This window comes from Ursus arctos, unplaced genomic scaffold (genome assembly GCF_023065955.2).
Source record: "Ursus arctos isolate Adak ecotype North America unplaced genomic scaffold, UrsArc2.0 scaffold_6, whole genome shotgun sequence".
Taxonomy (NCBI): Eukaryota; Metazoa; Chordata; class Mammalia; order Carnivora; family Ursidae; genus Ursus; species Ursus arctos.
In genome coordinates this window covers 13,081,062-13,103,643 of record NW_026623078.1, presented here as the reverse complement: position 1 = coordinate 13,103,643, position 22,582 = coordinate 13,081,062, and the positions used below count along the sequence as shown (strand labels likewise).

At 38.3% G+C, this 22,582-nt stretch overlaps 1 pseudogene; it reads right to left on the bottom strand.

The window, feature by feature from the left end:
• Nucleotides 1-1,592: 1,592 nt before the first annotated feature.
• On the bottom strand, nt 1,593-21,422 carry LOC113268135 (etoposide-induced protein 2.4 homolog; annotated as a pseudogene).
• Between the last annotated feature and the right edge of the window lie 1,160 nt (nt 21,423-22,582).

Genomic DNA, 22,582 nt, shown 5'->3' with positions numbered 1-22,582 from the left:
TTCAAGGCTTTGTGTAACAGCTATTGTATGAATACTGTCCATGTGTTAACTCACTCAACTCTCGAAATAACTGAGAGATGTAGGCAGTACCTCGGCTGGCATTTCCTGGGTGAAGAAGTTCAGGCTTTGGAAGGGTAGGCCAGCCAGGCAAGCCCAAGCAAATGACAAGGGACATGTCAAGCTCGTGTCCTGGAGCCTGGTGTTAAATGTTTTTGCAAAGGGATGCCTCTATGCTTTGCAAGTAAACAACAAGGGTGTTCTGAGATTCCGTGTTACACGTACCATCTCAGAAGACACTGTGGTCACTGGGGAAGAGGTCCTGGGGCCCTGGGCATACTCTCTGGCTCCCCTTAACCATGGAAGGGATTTCATTCCTTCAGACACAGCAGTGGAGGGATGACGAATGCCCTGCAGTCCACCAGCTACCATCCCAGCCAAAATACTTGTTTATTTTTTGCTTTTAGAGGATAGCTTGTGAGAAAAGAATAGAAGGCCATCATGTATTCCATGTTGATTTAGTTTCAAATATTTTGTAATAAATCTTTCAAAACATTATCTCTGTACCAGGTGTTCTCTGTATGAGATCCTAGGACAGCCAAATAAAGAACCTCAAAATTGGGTAGCTTAAAACAACAGAGACTATTGTCACAGTATGAAATCCAGGCATTGGTAGAACCGGGCTCTCTTTGAAGGTTCTAGGGGTGGCTCCATCCTTGCCTCTTCCTAGGCTTTGGTGGTTGCTAATGATCCTTGGTGTTCTTGAAGACAAGCAATCTCTGCCTCCACTGTCACATGGCCTTCTCCCCGTGTGTCTTTCTTATCTGTGTTTTTTCCTCTTATAAAAATACCAGGCATCAGGGAATCTGGGTGGCTCATTTGGTTAAGCATCTGCTTTTGGCTCAGGTCATTATTTCAGGGTCCTGGGATTGAGCCCCACATTGGGCTTCTTGCTCAGTGCGGAGTCTGCTTCTTCCTCTCCCTCTCCCTCCCTGCTCACGCATGTCTGCTCTCTCTCTCTATCTCAAATAAATAAATAAAATCTTTAAAAAAATAAATAAAAACACCAGGCATAGTGGATCTATGGGCTACTTTAATGAACTATCACCTCATCTTAACTTGACTGTATCTGCAAAGACCTTATTTCCAAATTAGGTCATATTCTGGGGTTCTGCATGGACATGAATTTTGGAGGGCACTATTAGGAAGTTGGGTAGTTAAATAAATATTTACCCCTCAGAAATTCTGTGGTAGAGTAGAGCCAAGAGTCTGGAATCCACTTTTTTTTTGGCCACAGTGACCAACAGAGCAGACCTTGTGGGCCACAACTGGTCATCTCTGGGGACTCAGCTGACAAAGGCTTGCAAACCAAAACCCAAATCTGACATGAATGGAAGAAACTGATGGTGGTGTCAACACGGTCACAAAATGCCACGGTTTACTTAGGCTCAGGCTGTGAAAGTTTTTTAAAGGTTAAGTTTAAAGAGTAAGGCTTGAGAAAGATCTAGAGATCTTTGAGGAAGCTGAAGATTGTATTTTGAAATCAAAGATATTTCAGATCATCTACATGCTCAGAGATTTTTAACCATTAATATTCAGAAACAATTGCCAATAGTCCTGGTACCAAACCGTTTGCTGACTTGCAACTTCTGACTGGAGTAAAGCGAAAGTATCTGTATTGGTTTATTTTCATATTCAGTGACCTGATAAAGCATAACAAATGTAAAAAAGTAAAGGATCTGTATTGATTATTTTCATGTTCAGTGACCTGAGAAAGGATAACAAACATGAAAACAGAAGGGGCATGGCTGAATTTCATTTGATTCTGTGTTGATTCACAAGGCTATCTGACATTACCGTGTACCTTGTTATTCTTTTTAAATGTGAATTTGGCAACCTCAGTAATTTCCTAAATGTAACTCAAAGCTGCATGGCATCTGGTAATTAGGAGCCTGGTGGTCAGCAAGTTCCAGAGCACCACAGTAATAGGTTGATATATAAATTTTTCTGCTTCCTGCCTCTATGTGCATTGTGGAGGATCTCTCCTGTATTTTAGTCATGACTTTATTTCTTTGGAATATGGTGAAATAATCAAACTCAGCTCAGCACAATATCAGAGGTTCTTCTCTGGCATCTCCCTTTTACATTTTGAGTCTTGTAGACACCTGCTTCATTACCGGGAGTTCAGTAAATCAATACACATTGTTTATATCAAGTATTGATCTGGGGTGAATAAGCTCCCTCTGTTGCTATTATCACTACTGATGAGATATGGCCAGGTGGAGGTCAAGGGAGAAGCTCAACCCTCCTTATTTTGATATGAATCAAAATAAGAGGAAGCACCAGTCAAACGGACATTGGTAAGCTATACACAATGGATAGGGATTCCTCACCGTTCTTTATTATTTAGATTAACAGTAACAATAATGTATCTTCAAAGGTCAGTGCTGCTGTTTGTGTCCTCTTCTCTTCCTGCCTCCCCCTACGTTCCCCAGACACTGTCTACCCCGCCTGACTTATATGGAGCAAAATTGGCAGACAAGCACACTCAGTCATTATTAAGACAAGTCTGCTTCTGGGATTACAAATTTGTATTTTGAAAGGTGATCCACTGCCACTGAGTTATACCTGTTGCTTGAAGGAGAAACAAACAAGTAAACGAATAGTTCTTCTAGAAGATTAGTGTGGTTTTAATTTTAAACATATTAAAATCACAGGCAATAAAAAAATCCATGCTTCATTATATTAATTCCTATAAGCCTAAAGACCGTGAAGAAATTTTAAAGGTCCAACCAACTTAAAGTCCATGAGTTCAATATTTAATTCAACTCTGGAAGGTCAATTACATGTCCACGACAGCCACGTGCTCTAAATATGTCCAAGATAGTCTCCATTTTAAGTTTCAGATTAGATAACACGCTTGTCGATTCAGAGGAGGCAGTCACTCTTTTCCTGACGAGACCATGGATCTAGGTAGACAAATCATTGTGAAATCTCATATGTTCTGACTGTCTCTGTTGGCCTGTCTCCTGCTCTTCCTTTCATGTTGTTGCCTCTCCCAAGTTCTCTGCCCCTAGGAGTTGTTCGATTCCATCTCCCACCCAGATTGCCTTATCAATCCAGAAAATATTGCATAACACTGACTTATTGTACTTATTTCCGTTCTGTTTCTTAGTAAAACCAGCCCTAGAACTATAATGCCATACATACAGGCTCCCATTTAGTTTGCTAGACATATTAGGGGTCATTTTCAGAGGATTATGACTAAGAAAATTCAAGCTACTTATATAGAAGCTCATTAGGTTGTGCTCAAGACAGGCTTTTTGTATTCCCTTTCCTTGCACTCAACAAATGTTTGTTGAATAAATGAATGAACAGGTGAATGGGTACATGGAGTAGAACGTGCAGGTTGCTATGGCAGTAGCAGACCTACATTCTGAATCATGTGCTAATTGAATAGCTTAAGTTAGTCATTTCCCCACCTGAAAAATGAGGATAATAAGTACATCTCAGGATGATTATCAAGAGATGATGAGATGATTTATATTGAAATGATTTATAAACAATCAAACTACACAAAAAAAATAGTTGTTTTTAATTATGCATACGGTAGCAACCAAGAAACTTTCCTGAATACCAAAATTAAGACTTCCTATTACCTTTGGTTTATAGCGAAGTAAGGAGTCTGTCTAGGGCCAATTTTTGCCTTTTGGAAGGAAGCAGTGCTTAAACTAAAGTCTGTGTGACTTAAGGTAAGAAGTAAATTCAGAAACTAATCTCACAGCATTGAGCTCTGTCTGGCAATGTCTGTCTAGATCTGTATGCCAGATATACTCAGTAACTGTTAAATCAAAATCCAGACAGATTTTCTGGGCTAAAATTCAGAAGGTGTTTGTTAAGTCCGAGGTTTTCACTCTTAAACACAAAACATTTTCTTAATAACATCATCATCTGTGAAAAAGCAATCTTCTTTTTCTGAGAAAACCTTTCTTTGGAGAAATCTTCTGTTCGTTGTTAAAGGCCCAAGTCCACTAAATGATCTGAATGATTATCTGCTGAGAGATTTTTCTAAACTGTTTTCCTTTAAATGTGCTTTCATGTATTGTAGGACTCTTAGACTTGGGTTAGTTTTGCCCAGAACAATTTTATAGTAGGGTAGAACACTATAATAAAGAAACTGTTAGCTTTGTCGCTGCCAACACACCATAGAAATTTTAGGCTTTTATTGCTCAATTAAACTTCATTTCATCTTAAGGTCCATGAATATGAACTCTCATGCACACTTTATATATCGAGACTGTTGCCTATTGACTTCCCTAGTGGTGACAAACAAACTTAATGTTATGTGCAGTATAAGGTTCCTATAGCATATGGATGTGAGAAGGTAGTTTTATGCTATTCCACAGGACATCATAAGCAGTTAATCAAAACCCCAAGATATTTACATGTATATTTATAGTCTCCATTAAGGATTGCCTTTGTTTCCAAGCTACTCCATGGTCCTGGCTCTCTTACCTCTCCAGGCTTTGGTGGGTTCAATTCAGTTTGTAAGAACCAGAAGAAACAGAATGTTTCACAGAGAATATCTGAGAGAAAGGACACCCCTCATAGGAATCTTTTGTCGATTTCATTCTAGTATGCCCACTATTTTAGCCTGCTCTTTTTTTCCACTAGAACCCAGTCAGTACTCTGCACCTATGGTTACTGGACTGCCTTCCTTTGACCTTGCTGATCTTTGAAGCTATCACACAAGTTCCTTTCACCATACAAATTCTGAAAAATTCAGTGTTCCCTCACTGCCTTCTGTTTAAAGAGCTCAGCCTATTAACCCACACAACCTGGTTTCTGCCCCACCACTCTGGCTCCACACACGTTTCTCCCTTGGAGATCTGTTGTTAACTCCCTTTTCATCAAAGAGAAAAGGTAAAGCCTGAGTGAGGCTGTTTCTTCTACTGACTGATGTGCGGCTTGGAGAGGGCCATTGCTTCTCCACAGCCAAGTCACCAAGACCTCTAAACCTGTCCCTTACTGTATGCCTTCAATCCTCTCTTCTTTTCAACTCCCCAGTAGTTCAAATTCTCATTCCTGCTCACTTAAGGACCTTCTTGCCTCTCCCCCACCACCCATTTCCCCCACTCTCCCAAAATTCCACAGCCATTGCCTCACTAATCTTCCTTACCAGCTCACAGTAACAGCAACAGCTAACCCTTGTGAGCATTCTCTAACTCTTTTGAGTGGTTTGTTATTGTGGAATATACATATCTTCCTTCAGTTAATCCTAACAAAAACCCTATGAGGTGGGAACTATTACTCTGATACTCATTTTACAGGCAGAAAATTAAGTCTCATAGAGGTTAAGTAACTTGGCCAAGTTCACACAAACATAGTGGCAATGCCAGAATTCAGAACGGGTCATCTGCCTTTGGAGCACACAGGCTTATCTTCCACACAAGAGTGGCCTGGAATCTGGGGTCCTGGTGAAGACTCATAGGTGTGTACTTGCAAGACTCTATAATTTCCCCCCTCAACCTCACTGTGCCTTTCCATTTAGTAGGAGAGGGCCTGTTACTTGACATCTCATGTTTGCTCTAGTTCCTGGTAGCTATGAGATCCACCGAATTCTGAACCCCACCCCCTTGTCTGGGACCCTGCTGAGCTGCCTAATTCTTGTTACTTCCATCTTTCCTCCCCATGACATATCTAAGAATTGCCCTTGTTACTGCCCTGGCTGCCATGGGACCTCAAAGCTGTTACCTGCCTGGAGTGCCTGCTAGCATACCTCACAGAGTCTTGCATACAGACCTGGATGGTGCTTGTGGTGTCTTGCAATTTGTACTTGATGATAACTCTTCTAAGGACTCTGTCACTCTCCAGCTCCACTTTACCAATTCTCATATTATCCTGACCAGTAATTAAGATTATTCAATTATGACATGATGTTCCTCACTAGTCTTATCCTAGTTGAAATCCACATGATCGAAGTGGGACTTCCTCAGTAGGCCATATCTGTCCCAGCCCCAGGGACTGCTTTGATTTCCCCTCTTCTTTCCATTTTCCAGCTCTTCCGGGGGGTCTCCACACATTCCCGCAGCCTACCAACTCTCTCCTGCACAAATACAGCGATGCATTGTTTTCACCAGTTGAATGTGAACCTGCCAAGGTAACCTGTGCTGTAGATCTGTGATTTTCAAGCTTGGCTGTGCACCACAATCACTCCTGAGAAACATTCGAATGACAGATGACAAGCCTGTGCTGAAGTCCTACTGAAATTCAGGACAGACAACCAAGACCTCTTTGACTCCTCAAGACTTGTGCATAATGATCAATAATTATTCGTGATGAAGGGGCTCCGTTAAGCGTCTGCCTTCGGCTCAGGGCGTGATCCCGGCATTCCAGGATCGAGTCCCCACATCGGGCTCCTCCGCCGGGAGCCTGCTTCTCCCTCTCCCACTCCCCTGCTGTGTTCCCTCTCTCGCTGGCTAGCTCTCTGTCAAATAAATAAATAAAATCTTAAAAAAAAATAATTATTCATGATGGTCCTAGTTTCTTTTTTTTTTTTTTAAGTCTTCAGTGAACTCGTAAATTACATAGACTATGTAAACCACCTGGCCCAATGTGCGACACATAATAGGCATTCAGTAAATGCTAATTACTTTCCCTCCTCCTTATTTCAGTCATCACAAGTTTTATAGCCTTCATTTGTTTAAATAAACATTTTAAATAGATTTATATTCCCTGTGTTTCTTCCTGTTCTGTATATTTATGGCTCCTTCAGTCAAAGGTTCTCTGGCTTGCTCTTGACCTTCAATTATCCCTTTTTAGACTTTTTCTTTGATATTTTAAAATTGAACTCATTTGCCAGCCTGCCTATTTCTCAGACTTCTATACAATTATATATTCTTCCACCTACTCTTTTTCTAAATTTAGCCATAATCCTTGCTTCTTTATTTTTTGCTATAATTTTCTTTCAGTAAGTAGTGAACTAGACCTTGAAATCTCAGAGCCATTGATTTGCTTTGCTTTCACAATATTTTAATTTATTTAAATTATCTTTGTTGAACATTATGGGAAGACCTTAGAACATCTTAACATTTAAGTTTTCTGTCTGGAACAGCCTATATAGGTGGAAAAGGTAGATGAGAATTTCAAAGGTGAAAGAGATCTTGGATTTTATCAGTTCACGTGTTTCATTTTACACAGAAAACAACAGAGATACATAGATAAAGTGAGTTACCAAAGGTTACATTGCTACCTAGTAGCAGACTTGCTTTTTGGAAGGGTTGGTGGAGGGGAGACTAGCTCAAATTTAATTTTGACATTTTAAAATGTCACTTTTATACAAATATACACTTGTTTGGACATCTGCCTACCATCCCTATAGTTTCTTAAAATAACAACAAAAACAACAAAACCAAAAACCAAAAAACACCAAGTAATCACAGGTTTGGGATTTAATAAATTTACTCCTTCAATTACTATTTATAGCACTCAGTATTCCTTTGAATTACCACAGACCTGGCTGTGATCAGGAGTTAATTTCCAATCTCCAGTGTTGGAAAAGTTCAGGTTTTCTGAGTATTCTGTTTGCAGTGACTCTGGTACAGAACTGGTGCTTCTCCAAGTTGGGGAATTTTAAATGCACAAGTGAAAAAAAGCTTTTTTCTTCTTCAAGGAGAAGAAAGAAAATCGTTCCAGGATGCCTGGGCGGCTCAGTCAGTTAAGCGTCTGCCTTTGGCTCAGGTCATGATTTCAGCGTCCTGAGATGGAGCCCCACATGGGACTCCTTGCTCAGTGGGAAGCCTGCTTCTCCCTCTACCTGCAGCCCCCCACCCCGCTTGTATGTCCTCGCATGTGCTCTCTCTCTCTCCAACTAATAAATAAATAAATCTTTAAAAAAAGAGAAAAGAAAAAGTGAATGCCTTAATGATGACAATATATGTACATGAATCAATAAAACAATAATTAAAAAAAGAAAAAATCATTCCTCAAAATCTAGTGGGTCTCTCTGTGAGGAGGCTTTTCCTCCTGTTCCATCTCCTCAGGCTGCTCCCCACACCCACCCCCTGCCCCAGTGGAGCAAGAGAGACCAAAAGCTAACCTGAGTTACAAGTGTCCTACAACTGAGATACTCCTTCACTCCCCACATCCAATGTATGTGCTTCACAGGATGGGAAAGGAAGAATTTCCTCTGCTCCTTAAGGTCCTTTGAGCTGGAATAAGAAACAGATTGACATGAGACAGATTAACAGGAGAAAATAAAATTTAATTTCATGTGTACAAGGAATCCACACAGACGGGAAATTCCACAGATGGGCAAAATGAGGTCTGTACGTGATTCAGAACTGAAGAGAAGTGGGTAGGGGTCTGGGACTTCAAAGGAAAGGAATGCAATTCATAGGAAGATGAAAGAGTAAATGCAACATAAAAAAAAAGAGTAAACAAATGTTTCCTGGGCTGCAACAAGGGACCAGAGAGGACTTTGATCAAACAGACTTTGTTGGGTTCCTCTTGTCTGCCTACCTAGTTCATATCATAATGTAGTTACCTATGGTGATAGTGTTGTGGGATCGTGGAGCACAATGGCCAAGAAATAATTCTTGAGATGTTTTATGGTTCAAGTTAGTAAGTTTATTTGAGTAGCATGGGGACAGGACCCGTGGGCAGAAAGAGCTGCATTTTTGCTATATGAAGCTTGTGGTTATATAGCAAATGCTCAAGGGGGAGGGGACGTGCAGGGAGTATTAGATCATAAATGTCTTCTTTGAATTTCTACTCATAAAACTACTCTTCTAAGATTTCTCTGGGGCTTATCATTCAGTTCAATATTAACTCTCAGTGAGATGTACTGGCAGTCAGGGGACCCTTTAAGAATGTAGCAGCCAGCCAGTATTTTAGCCTTATTGAAGCTATGCAGGCTATAGGTCAGCCTTCTGGGCTAAAGGTGAATATTTTTCTGCTTCGATCCCTCATCAATAGCTCTCTTCCTTGAGCAAGCCCTCTGTCGAAATTCTTTTTAGGCAGTTGAGGGGGAAATAAAGTGCTTTTCATGAATCCGCTGGGTTTTGATTGTTTTTCAGCTCAAAATAATCTTCATGCCAAAGTGGCCCATCTTGGGGCCACCTGCCCTTGGACCTTACAAGAGAAAAACAACAAAAATGACAAATATATAAAATGTAACAGAATTACAAAATCCATTCATCCAACGGTAGTGGGGGGTAAGAAGGGAAGGTGGAAGCATAAATGACAGATGGAGAAAATGAAGGTATCAAATCAGTCACCACACAGAGGCTGACAAATGTTAGAAAAGCTCTGGGGGAAATCCTGGGGCCCTTTCAGGCTTGGGGGGGAGTTGTTAAAATTCCACATTTGGGTATCGGGAAGATTGTGCCTTATGTTCCCCACAGATAAAAATCCCCATTGCTCAGAGAGACGGGAATATGCAGAGGTCCCCAGGTGGAGTGGGGCTAGAAGAACTGGGAGAAGAGCTGCCCCAGGAGTCCTTCCAATCCCACCCCTCCCCTCTGTCCCCTATGGATGCAGGCGGCGGGGTGGGGGGACGTGCATATGGGCAGCAACCTGCAGTTAACTGGAGAGCAATGAGGTGGAGAGAACTGCTCTGACGAGTATCAATGCTCAGGACAGACTGTAGGTAAACGGTCTTGTGGAACAGTCTTTGCTTAAGAAGGCCACCAAGAAGAAGTGCATGTGGGCTCTTCGCCATGCATTGAGTTGATATGAGTAAAGGAAGGAAGATAAAGAAGAGGAGCCACTGATAATGTATGGGGACTGCATTCCTGTGAAGAGAGCCAAGGCAAACCATATCCAAGCTAGTAAGGCCAATTACTTTTTGACTGATAGTGAAGAATGTATTTTGATTCCTTTATTGAACTAGAATATTCAAAGCAGTTTAGTGAGTAGACAGGGACATATGCAGAAGACTAACCAGCTGATCAACAGATGGGTGGGAAAGAGACTTACAACATTCCCCCGATGAAGAAAAGAGTCAGCAGCAAACTGTTGAAAAGCACGTAAGCAATCGTTTTGTTGATACTAGAGAATGGGGGAGGCTCCTCCCTGATATCTCAAATGCCAGATCTTCTATATCCTGAAGCCAAATGGCACTGGCAACTTTGCTAAATACAGATGGGGAGTACCCAAGGAACACTGGAAATTGCTGTGAGAAAGAATTCCAGCCAAGACCAAACATCTCCAAGTAGCCATGGATCACCCCTAACTTGTGCTATTACTGACTGAGGCTCAGTAATAAACACTTGATAAAACAAGTGGAGAACATACCAGAATACTGCATCATTCCAAGCACAGAACTGGAAAATTCTAGTAACGATACATGGCTCACTCTCCTCCTTCTGCACGATGCCTGCTCTCTCCACTGTGCCAAGACACTACTTGCCTTTCTCCAATACTTCACCTCTCTTTTTTCCTGGATTTGAGCATTTAGCTTTGAGATGGCACAAATAGCCCAGATGGAGACTTTGATCCCCTTGGCAAGGTCCTGAAGAAAGATTTTGATGCTGTCAGCTATCTCTTCATCACCCACACTATTGACTACACAAGAGAGGGAAGAGTCCCCCAACCTCTCATCATGAAGGACATAGCAGCCTTGTCATTGGGGCTCCAGCCCCAGCCTGGACCCTCACCCACTACAGGTTGCTCACTTTCTCCCCACCTAGTTGCTTCTCTTGTCAAGTGTGTTCCAGGACCACACTCGTTTTTCCTGATGGAGTGCCCTGGGTTTGGTCATTGGACTTCCTTCCTTTTCTATCTATACTGGTTCTGCTAGTGATCACACTGAGTGCCGTAGAATGCTTTAACATCATATACACTGATAACCTCCAGTGATATCCTCAGCCACACTTCTCTCCTAAAAGACAATACACAGATAACTGCCTACTCAGCATCTCCATCTGACTACTTAATGGATACCTCAGAATTAATAAATTCACAATGAGATTTCCTCCAACAACTTCTTCTCCCACAGACTCCCATCTCAGTTGAGGATATCTCTGTCCTTCCCATTTCTCATCCTAAAAATGCAGGAGACACACTTGGCATCTTCTTTTTCTCTCATATACTATATCTGATACATCAGGAGATACTGCTGAATCTAGCTTTCAAATATTCCTGAACTTCTACTTCTGCTAAAATGACTGGGATCAGATTTATCTCCTTCCTACAAATAACTAGAAAACTGGCCAAACTATGTAAAACAATTATTTCAAGACACTGGAAACTAGGCAGTACAGGACTGTGATTTCTGAGAGGAGAGAAACAAATGAGGTGAGACTACAACTGGCAGTGACTTCTGCCTGGAGACATATGTCCTGACCACAGAGCAAGGAGGGAAATCCCAAGTGGAGCATGGCCATCTTGCTGATTTGAGGAGACAGATGGGAGTTCAGAGAGGTAGATGTGCCTGAAATAATGACGGCAAATCACCAGACAAGAGGAAACCACACAGAAAAAGTGGTCCAGAAATTTGCAGAGGTGTCCCCCTGAGCTTTTTGTAGATTATTAATCTATGGATGTGAAAGGTGAAACTCTATAAGTCCATGCAAAGAACAAATGCTGGGAGCTATAAAGTGAACAGTTCCTACGGTTCACACTGTTATTTGAATTGTGTCCAGGCAGAGTACAGAGAACTTGTTGAAAACTTGGGAAAATCAGTAAAATTATTAGAAGGGCTAAATTAATTCTAGAGCTAAAGATATTCTAGGACTTGCCATAACAAAGTTTTAAAATCACCCCCCCCAAGGTATCAACATAATCCAAGGAAAACTTAATTGCTGCCCCCAAAGAATACTAACATTTTTAAAGTAAAATAACAAAATCTAAACACTCAGCAATGTAACATATGCAATGTCTGGCAACTTAATAAAAAATACTGGACATGCAAGGAATTAGCAACTTATGACCCACAGGCAGTAGGAGAATGAATCAGAAATAATAGAAATGGTGGAATCAGGCCAGAACTTCAAAAGAGCATTTATACATCTTATAAATGTGCCGAAGGATTTGTACTAAAACACCAACATAGTAAGGACATATGTGTGCATGTATAAATGAAACTTCTAGAAATGACAAATGGAATGTATGAAATAAAATACTGGATAAGATAAACTGAATCAACGTGGCAGAAAAAAACCAGTGAATCTGAAAGCATGGAAATAGAAAATATCTAACATTAAGCTCACAGGGGGAAAAAGGGTATAAAATAAAGAAAAAGGGGCTCCTGGATGGCTCAGTGGGTTAAGCGTCTGCCTTGGGCTCAGGTCATGATCCCAGGGTCCTGGGATTAAGCCCTGCATCCTGTTCCCTGCTCAGTGGGAAATCTGTTTCTCCCTCTCCCTTTGCCCCTCCCCCTGCTCCTGCTCTCTCTCTGTCTCTCAAATAAATAAATAAATAAAATATTTTTTAAAAAAATGAAAAAGGCTCAGTGATCTGCAGGGCTTTATCAGGTGATCTAACATATGTTTAATTAAAGTCCCAGAAGATGTGGGAGTGAGAGAGAAACAGAAATGGTACTTGAGGAAATAATAGTTGGGAAGTTTTTAAACCTGAGTAAAACTGTAATTTACAGAACCAAGAAATTCAATGAAACCCAAACACAGTATGCACAAAGAAAAAAAAATAACTGCTAATCTAGAGCTCAATATCCTGCAAAAATTTCCACCAGCAATGTGAAGGTAAAATAAAGATTTTTCCATACCAACAAAAGCTAAGAGAATGTGCTTGTAATGATCTGTACTATACAGACATTAAAGGAAGTTCTTCAGGAGCAAGGAAAATGAGATGCAATGGAGATGAGGTTCTACATAAAGTTATGAAAAACAGTGGAAATGGTATTCGGGTAAAAATAAAAGATTTTCTTATGTATATTTTCATACCTTTAGAAAATTGAAATCTCTGCAAGTCGTAGCTCAATAAATCTGTTAAAAAATTAAAGACGGTTGTTTAAAAAACTAATACTATAGTGTAGGTTTTTTTTTAGAGAGAGCGCACAGAGGGAGAGGGGCAGAAGGAGAGGGGGAGAATCCCAAGCAGACTCCATGCTCAGTTGGGAACCCAACATGGGACTCAATCTCATGACCCTTCATGACCTGAAAAGAAAACAAGTCAGTGCTTAACCAACTGAGCCACCCAGCCACCCCTGTATTGTAGGATTTAATACATAAGTAGAAATAGCATATATAAAAGAATGGGTCAAAGGATGTGAGGGGAGAAATGGAAGTATGCTTTGAGAATGTTCTTACTTTATACGTAAATGGTTATAGTATTCAGTTGAAAATAGACTAAGAGATTAAAGATGCATATTGTAACCCTAATGCAACCACTAAATAAATGCAATAATATATAGCTAAAATGCCAATAGTAGAAATAAAGTTGAATATTAGAACATGGTTGATTATTCTATAATAAGATAAAAAGAGGAAAAATAACAAAGAGAAAGAATTGAAAAACAGCAAATTGGTATATATAAACCAACCATATTTGATAATTACATTAAGTATAAACACAGGAGAGGGTCCGGTTATAATGGGACAGCAACAGAGAAATTTTGGGGTGAGATAGAACTGTACTGTAACTTGACTGAGGTGGTGGTTATTTAACCCTATGGATCTGTCATAAACACATGCACTAAAAAAGTGAATTTTACTTTATTATTTAATAAAATAAATTTTAAAAAAATAAAAGCAATGCTAAAGATCATTAGTTCTCTTGGAAATGCAAATTAAAGTTGCAATGTGGGGGCACCAAGGTAGCTCAGTTGGCAAAGTAACCAGCTCTTGATTTTGGCTCAGGTCATGATCTGAAGGTTGTGGGATTGAGCCTGAAGTCAGGCTCCACACTCAGCATGGAGTTTACTTGAGATTCTCTTTCTCCTTCTCCATCTGCCTCTCCCCCTGCTCTCACAAACTCTCTCTCTCTCCATCTCTCAAAATAAATAAATAAAATCTTTAAAAATAATAAAGTTGCAGTGTGATACACTATATACCCACCATAATGACAAAAATTGGAAAGACTCACAATACCAAGTCTGGAGCAACTGGACCTCTCAATTGCTACAGGTGAGAATGCCAGAAGGTACAGATGCTCTGAAAGTTTATACTCTGACAGTTTCTCATAAAATTAAACATACACTTCCCATACGGATCAGTAGTCCCACTCCTACATATTTACTGAACAGAAATAAAAACTTTTGTCCATATGAAGACTCATATGCAACTATTCATTACAGTTTCATCCATAATAGCCCCAAATTGGAAACAAATGTCTATCAACAGTTGAATGCAGAAAAAAATACTGTGTTTTTGTACAATGGAATACTACTCCATGATAAAAATGAACAAACTGTTGATACATGCCACAGGGCAGGTGAATCTCAAAAACAGAACACAGTAAAGGAAGTTAGTAGGAGGGGCTGAAGGTGAGATGAAAGCACATCAGCCACAGTGCAGTGGAGAGTGAGCATCAACAGGTGGGAGGGGTGTGCAGGAAGGGAGGCAGGAAGACACAGCCACAGTTGTGACCATGGATAGCAATGAACTGGGTGTTCACATTGTACCTGATGTCTGAGCAGATACACCCAATATTTATAGTGATACTTTTTGATATTCTTAAGTAGAAGTAGACAATTCAAGGCTTTTAATTTCTTGAGTATAAATACAAATATATGTGTTGGTTTTCTCATTTAATTAGCAATTAACTCAACAAATAAAGAAGTCTTTGACTTCAGTAACTTCTATTCTAGTGAAGGAAATAGTGAGCACACTAAAATAGATATATAATAATGGAGGGGGACATGTGCTATAGCACAAAAGGAAGCCATGTGAAGGAGAAAGATGGATGGGTGTGCTCTTTAGAAAGACATCAAGAGGGCTTCAGTGACAAGGTGAGATTTGAATAGAGATATAAAGGTATGGAGGAGGCGTCCATATGGATACTTGGAGAAAATTTTCTAAGAGGGACAGCAAGTGCAAAGGACCTGAGGTGCAAACCCAAGTGGAGCAGATGCTCTGTATGAGAATTCTGATAACTTTTTATTTCTTCCCCAAAACTGAGATTCTTGGGGTGCTTTTTAAATAAAAAAAGTTGGTAACAGACATCATGGTGATAGGCTCAATATTATCTATGTAAAGATACCTGAAGGAAGCAATATAAATTCTTACAAAATTTTATTCAAAATCAGAAGAGGTTTATTTCTGACTCAGCAATTCTTCTTTCCAGAAGATTGTGTTAATTACAACCAAGAAAATTAACAGAAGTTTATCGAATAATCATTTGTGATAAATCTGTGCTTTTCCTTAGGGATCTAACCAAATAAAGAGGTATAAGGTAGATATTTCAAGACCCAGAGATTATTGTTTGTGTGTTGAGTATGGAACAGATCAATTTCAATTTCCTGATTGAAATTAATCTTGTGATTTCTGCCTCTCGAACTTCATATGACTTGTGTGGTCCTCAAAGTTGCTCTCAGACCACGCAATCCTTGGCATTACACCCAAAAGGCAGATGGAGGAACTCTCATCCTGGGATAACTGAGCAGTGTAACAAAGCACCTTGCCCCCAAAGCCAGAATTTAAGCCTGGATCATCGGATTCCAAATCTGGTGCTCTTCCCTTTTTATTTTGAGAGTCTTTTTAAAAAAAAAAATCTAGATTTTTGCAGTTATTTAGAAGTCTTTTCATGGAAGAATATACTTGCATTAACTTGAAATAATTTGGAGAAAGGTATATATTATATTGGACTTATGCTTTATTAAAATTTGTCTGGGCCAAACCATGAATATTACAAATTAATATTTATATATGATGATAATATAAATAATTGCCCTAAAGTGTGTAACTCTGAATAAGTATAAGAAACTTGGAAACATCTCTACTGAAACAAACATTCTTTTAAGACACATTGAGATGGCTGTTCAAGGTGAAAGGTTATAATTAAATTGGTTAGCTATTTGCACAGATTATTTTAATATCTTCTCTTTACTAAGTCATAATTAATAAATGCAGACATTCTATTAAGTTAATAATAATTTCCAAAATCACTGGATAAACAAGGAGAAGAACTCTTTGTTAGTTTATGTCTGTATTCATGTAAAAAAAGTATATATTACTTCAAAAATTATGTCACCAGTTTTTAGTGGGGTGGATTTCCTTTCAAATCATTTTGAGTATGAGAAGTTTTCTTTTTCAGTGAAGGGAAAACTCAGTTTTCAAATCTAAATATTTAGTTATAAAAACTTCCCTAAGGTTTTTGCTTATAAATCTTCTAGTAATATCATTTTCAAATAGATTACTTATTCCGTGTAGTTATAACAGATGTAAGATTACTCTTAACATCTATCTATGACTCCTTTTTGCTGAGGCTGCCAATTATCATGGGAAGTGTTCCAACAGCACTGAAACTCACATTTGTAAAAAACTCATTGATACCAGCGAGCCTTTAAAAAATGGAAAGAAAAACATTGCTGCTAATTACATTTGGATTTTCTAGTTGATCTAACAGCACATATTTCTTGCTCTATTCAATGTTGGAGACAGGAAAGGAAAGTGTGTTATGTCCTTGGAGGTACTTCCTGAATCAAATTGCATTGTCTTGCTGTTGCCAGGTCCTGGGACCAGGACTCTGCCAATGCTACTTGCCATAGCAGCTGACACACATGCACTTTCAGTTTAAGCATGGTGTAGACTCTGAAATCTCCACATTGGGAAATACTTCACTCACTGCATTGTAAGACACTGAAACTAGTATCACACTAGACTAGAGAGTGGGCCCTGGACCATGGAGCTCTGAGCCTATGGCTTCTAGATCCTTAATTCAGAAAGACACCGCTATGCCCTGCTTAAAGAAAGTTTCTGAAACTGTGAGAGTTTACTCATAATGTTAACTAGTAGACCTCACATCCCAGTATTTAGCCATTTTGGAAAATATCTTTATGGAATTCCAATTTCAACATTAGTCAAATCAAGTAAAAATGCTACTTTTTGTCTGAAAAATGTATTTGAAAAAAGAACCCATCACTTCCTTTAGATGTGGAAAAAAGGGAACTGCCGAGACATTGATCAGTCATAAATTAATCTGTTAGCATGAAATATATTCTCAAGCGAGCTGAAATAGCTGATGATTCTAGATTATTGATAGTTTGGGTTTCTTTAGGCTCTTCTTCAGTAATCCTTTCATAATTTCATTCAGATTGAAGGTATACAAGATGATATTCTTTTCATACTGTTGGCTCTGCAGCAATAATATTGCCTGGGAATAGCAAAGTAAAAGATAAAGACAGAAAATGATAATGGAAAATCAAAGCTTTATAAACTCAACTTGTAAATTTTGGAGTTGGAAAATTATTCAGCTTTAGAATCATCTTCATTTCTACTTAACTTGTCCATCTATCCACAATAATGATGTTATGATAGGCTTCCAATTGTTTTTAAAGGTTCCCTGCTAAAGTCATTGGAGTAGACATTAGTGTCAAATTTCATGGCAATGTTCAAAGAAATACTGTAGGAATTTTTCTTTGCTAACAAACCATCACACTGCAAAAGACTAATGCTCAAGGGATTCTTATCATTTCTCTAGTTTTAAAAAAACTTGATCTTGGAAATTTGAAAATAGATGTTTTAAGACAGCCAGAAGGACAAAATCTAAAGATACTCAGTCAATTGAATTTTAGCCAAAATGCATTCTGTCAATTAAATGGACAAAAGGAACATATTTTTCACAAGTATTTTTAAGCAAAAGGTGATGAAGACCCAGATATATGTATAGGGGGAAAAAAAGAAATTTCATAATTGACATAGATGACATAATTGACATAATTGACATAAAACACCAAAAGACAGAAGAATACAAATTATTTTCATGTGTAAATGGAATATTTACCAAGATAACCTTTATTCTGGACATTTAATAAACTCTCAATAAACTTGAAAAGATTGAAAGCATACAAAATATGTTTCTGACCACAGCAGGATTTAACTAGATAGAAATCAATAATCAAACATATGGAAATTAAGGAACACTTAGTTAATAATCCTTAGGGCAGAGAAGAAATCACAAGGCAAATTGGAAAATACTTTTATTGAATGAAGAAGAAAAAACAATGTAACAAATCTGTGGGATCCTGCCAAAGCAGTGATTAAAGGGAAATTTGTAGCTTTATTTTTTTTAAGATTTATTTATTTATTTATTTGTGTGAGTACAAATGGGAGGAGAGGCAGAGGGAGGAGAGAGAATTCCAAGCAGACTTCCCACTGAGCATGGAGCCCAATGTGGGGCTTGATTTCATGACCCTGAAGTCATGATGTGAGCCAAAACCAAGAGTCGGACACTTAACTGACTGGGCCATCCATGTGCCCCAGAAATTTGTAGTTTTAAATGTTGATATTTAAAAACACTCAAATAAATGATCAAAGCCAGGAATTGGTAAACTTTGAAAATAAATGATTAGTAAACATTTTGGGCTTTGTGGATCACAGATGGTGTCTGTTGATTGTTCTATGTTTTATACAACCCTTTAAAATATAAAAAAAAACATTTTTAGTTCAGAGGCGGTACAGAAATAGGCCATAGGCTCTAATTTGCCAACATCTGATCTAAGCTATTGCCTTAAGAAACCAGAAAAATGAGCAAATCAAATTTAACATAAGGAGGAAAAGGGGGAAAATGAATAATCAGTGACATATAAAAGCAAAAAAGAAAATCAGTAAAATAAAAAAACTAGTTCTCCAAAATAATAAAATTACAAACCTCCAACCAACAATAAAGGAAGAAAGAAGACTCAAATTATCATACCTAGAAGGAAATTATTTTACTTTAGATCCTGCAGACATTAAAAGATAATAAAGGAATCTTACGAACAACTTTTTGTCCATATATTTTAGATGAAAAGTACACATTTTCCAAAAGGTACAAGGTACTAAATCTTATTCACTTATGAAAAAACAGTAACCTGAACAGCCCTTATTATTAGAGAAATTAAATTCAAAACTATAAACATTCTCTCACACACAAAAATGACTCCTGCCCAGATAGCTTTGTTGATGAATTCTACCAAACATTTGAGAAGGTAATAATACCAATCCTGTACAAACCTCCATAAAATAGAACAGAAATGAATACTTTCAAAATTATTTTATGAAGGTAGCATTACACTGATACCAAAATCAGAAAAAGACACTATAAGAAAAACAAACAAACAAACAAACAAACTGCAGACCAGTAGCCTCCATGGACATAGATGTAAAAATCTTTGACAAAATTCTAGTAAATAGAACCCAGCAATATACAAAGGCAATGTATCATTATAAAGTGAGGTTTATTTCAGGAATACAAAGTCTGCTTAATATTCAAATATCAAACAAGATAAATCATCATTTCAGCAGGCTAAATAGGGAAACTAATATAGTTATTTCAATAAATGCATAAAAACATTTGACAGACTTCAACACCATTTCACAATAACACACACACACACACACACACACACACACACACACTGGAAGAAAGTAATTGCAAAACATATAATCCCTGAAAGACATTTGTTCAGTCTATATAAAGCAGTCTTACAACTTGATAATAGGAAGACAATTCAATTTAAATAATAATGTACAAAGATTTCACTAAAGAAGATATATAAATAAACCCATGAAAAAATATTCACTGTTAGTAGTTGTCATGGAAATGCAAATTACAACCATAATATCACTGCACACTCACTACAATGGCCCATACTAAAAATACGAAGTACTGGGAATAATGTGAGCAACTGAAGCTAACACAGTGCTGGTGGAAAGGTAAAGTTACTTTTGGTGAACAGATTGACAGTTTTGTATTAAACATAGACTTTCCATATGATCCAGTAATTCTACATCTAGAGAACTGCAAACATATCCACACAAAGACCTGTATACAAATGGTCATAAACACTTATTCATGATAGCCAAAAATTGGAAATGACCCAAACGTCCATCATTCACAACTGCTGAATGAATAAATGGATTGTGGTAAATCCATGAATTCAAATTCTACTCACCAATAAAAAGAATGAACTATAGATACATGCAATTATGTGGATAAATGTAAAAGATATCGTTCTGTATAAAAGAATCCAAACAGAAAGGCTTTGGACTGTATGATTCCATTTTTAGGACATTCCAGAAAGAGCAAAGCTAAAGGCACAGGAAATGTATCAGCAGTTACCTGGTGTTAGGGGTACAAGAAAGGGAGGGTTGACTGATATAGCTCTAGAAAACTTTTCAATTGCTAAATATGTTCTATACCTCAATTGTGGTGGAGGTCGAATGTATACATTTATCAAAACTCATCAAGCACACCTGAAAAAGGTGAATTTTATTGCATGTAAATTGTATCTCAATCAACCTGACTTAAATACTCACACACACGCACACACACACACCTTGAGCCTTGCCTTATTCCATTCACAAAAATTGAGATATATTATAGGTGTAATGATAAGAGTTGAAACCATGCAGCTTCTAGAAGAAAAGACAGAGAACATCCTAGGCTCAGAGTAGACAAATATTACTTATACTAGATCAAAATGCACTAATATTGAAATAATAATTTGGACTTCATAAAAATTTTAAAATTATAGTTATTAAAATATGCCACCAAGATAATAAATACATAAGTCACTGACTGTGAAAATATATTCATAATACTTGTATCTGATAAATAATTCATGTCCCATCCATAAATTAACAGTAAGAAAACAATAACCCAACAACATAATTGACAAAAATCATGAGAAGATGCTTCACCAAAGAATAATTTGATATAGACTCATTACTACAGATATTATTATTATTATTATCTATTTGCTGATTTTAAGGGCCTGGATTATTTGCTACATATTTTCATGTGACATCTCATGTATGTTTCATAGTAAATTGATGGTGACAAATATTATTCCTATTTCACAAGTTAGAAAAATAAAACTCAGACTAAGGAATATTCTCAAGGCCATCTAGCTAAATGATGGAGTCAAGACTTGATTCCAAGTCCATCTTCTTGCTGTATCTGCATCTGTACTCCTATACTTTTCATTCTCTTTGGTCATGATGAACAGATGGTATTTAAGTCCAGCCTACTTCATGTAGCTCCTCCAATATCCATTATTCCTTCCATACACCCATTTTATTAAATCATTCTTAGCAGGTCCATATACATTTTTATTTTCCTATCAAGTGTGGAATCAATGGAGATAGGCTAATGGAAGCAAAAATTTCAGCATCATTACTGAAAATTCATTGTTGACTGAGCTTTAAACTGTTGCGCAAAGTACTCAGTAACACACTTTGTTACCGCTTCAGTTTAGACCTTTGGGAAATCTTCCCAAAGGGAAGTTCAGGCTTAGAGCCTTCTCTAGGATGCTGCTGCATCCTGATCTGGCACAGAGAGGAAGAAGGAAAGAGACAGTTTTCCAGCACTCTCAGACTTTTAATAAATTGACTACACCAACTTGAGAAACAGGACCAATAGATTTTCTCCATGGATCGGTCAACTCACTCCTCCATTATGAGGAGCAAAGAGTAAGTTGTAGGACCAGAGGCTAAACATGTCACTCCGGTGGAGGCCTCTCTGAATGGAAATGTGAAATCAGGGACAGGATGTTCTCTTTACTCCCACCACCAACACAGCATGCTGTAGTATTTCCCATTAGAAAGTTTCTAACACACACTTATAACCCCTGGGGCTGTAGAGCAATGAACACTTTTCTCCTGCTTTCCTTCCAATAATTTGCACCTGTGCAGGGCATACTTCTTCATAGCAGGCAAGTACCTTTGGCTTAAAGCTTGGTGCCAAACTCAAATTTTTACACATTCAATTGCTTTAGATATAGTTCATATAAGTGTATTTTTATCCATTTAGAGCCTGCCTTCTTTGCATACCCTTCAAAGTGGTACCCAAGATCTGCTAGCCATACATAAGGCTCACTCCAGGGTGATAAGAGACCCCTGGCCTCTGCTGCCCCTCAGAACTCTCTGACACAAACTTCCCAACTTGCCGTGGAGCAGCGTTGCCCAGATACATAAAACCTCTCTCCCCTATGGAGCTCCCTTGTCCTCTCCCCTTCTGGGTGGTGACCCTACACTGATGTTCGGGAAGGTCTCCTCCTGGGAGAGAGAGACTTCCCTTCTGGAGCAGTCTTGTCCAAATACCTCTAATAAAGTTTGTGTGTGCTAATGCTTCTTGTGGGCCTGCCATTTACCTTATGAGCACTGAAATTCCCTTGAAACCCACTCTGTTCTCTTTTCCTGGTCCTTCCTCTTCTGTCCATAACGGAGTGCCCCAGGCTCTGTTCTTCATCACTCCTCCCTAACTTTACTTTTTCCTTAGGTAGTTTTATTTATATCCAAGGATTTAAATACCTCCTATTTGCTGATCATTCTCAAATTCATATCTTAAGCATTCATCTCTCTCTAAAGTCCCAGAAAACTGCTTCCTCCACATTATCATGCAAATGTTTAATGGACATTGCAAATGAGACATGTCCAAATGGAACTCTTCACTCTTTCTCTCTCCCCAAGCAATCCTGCCC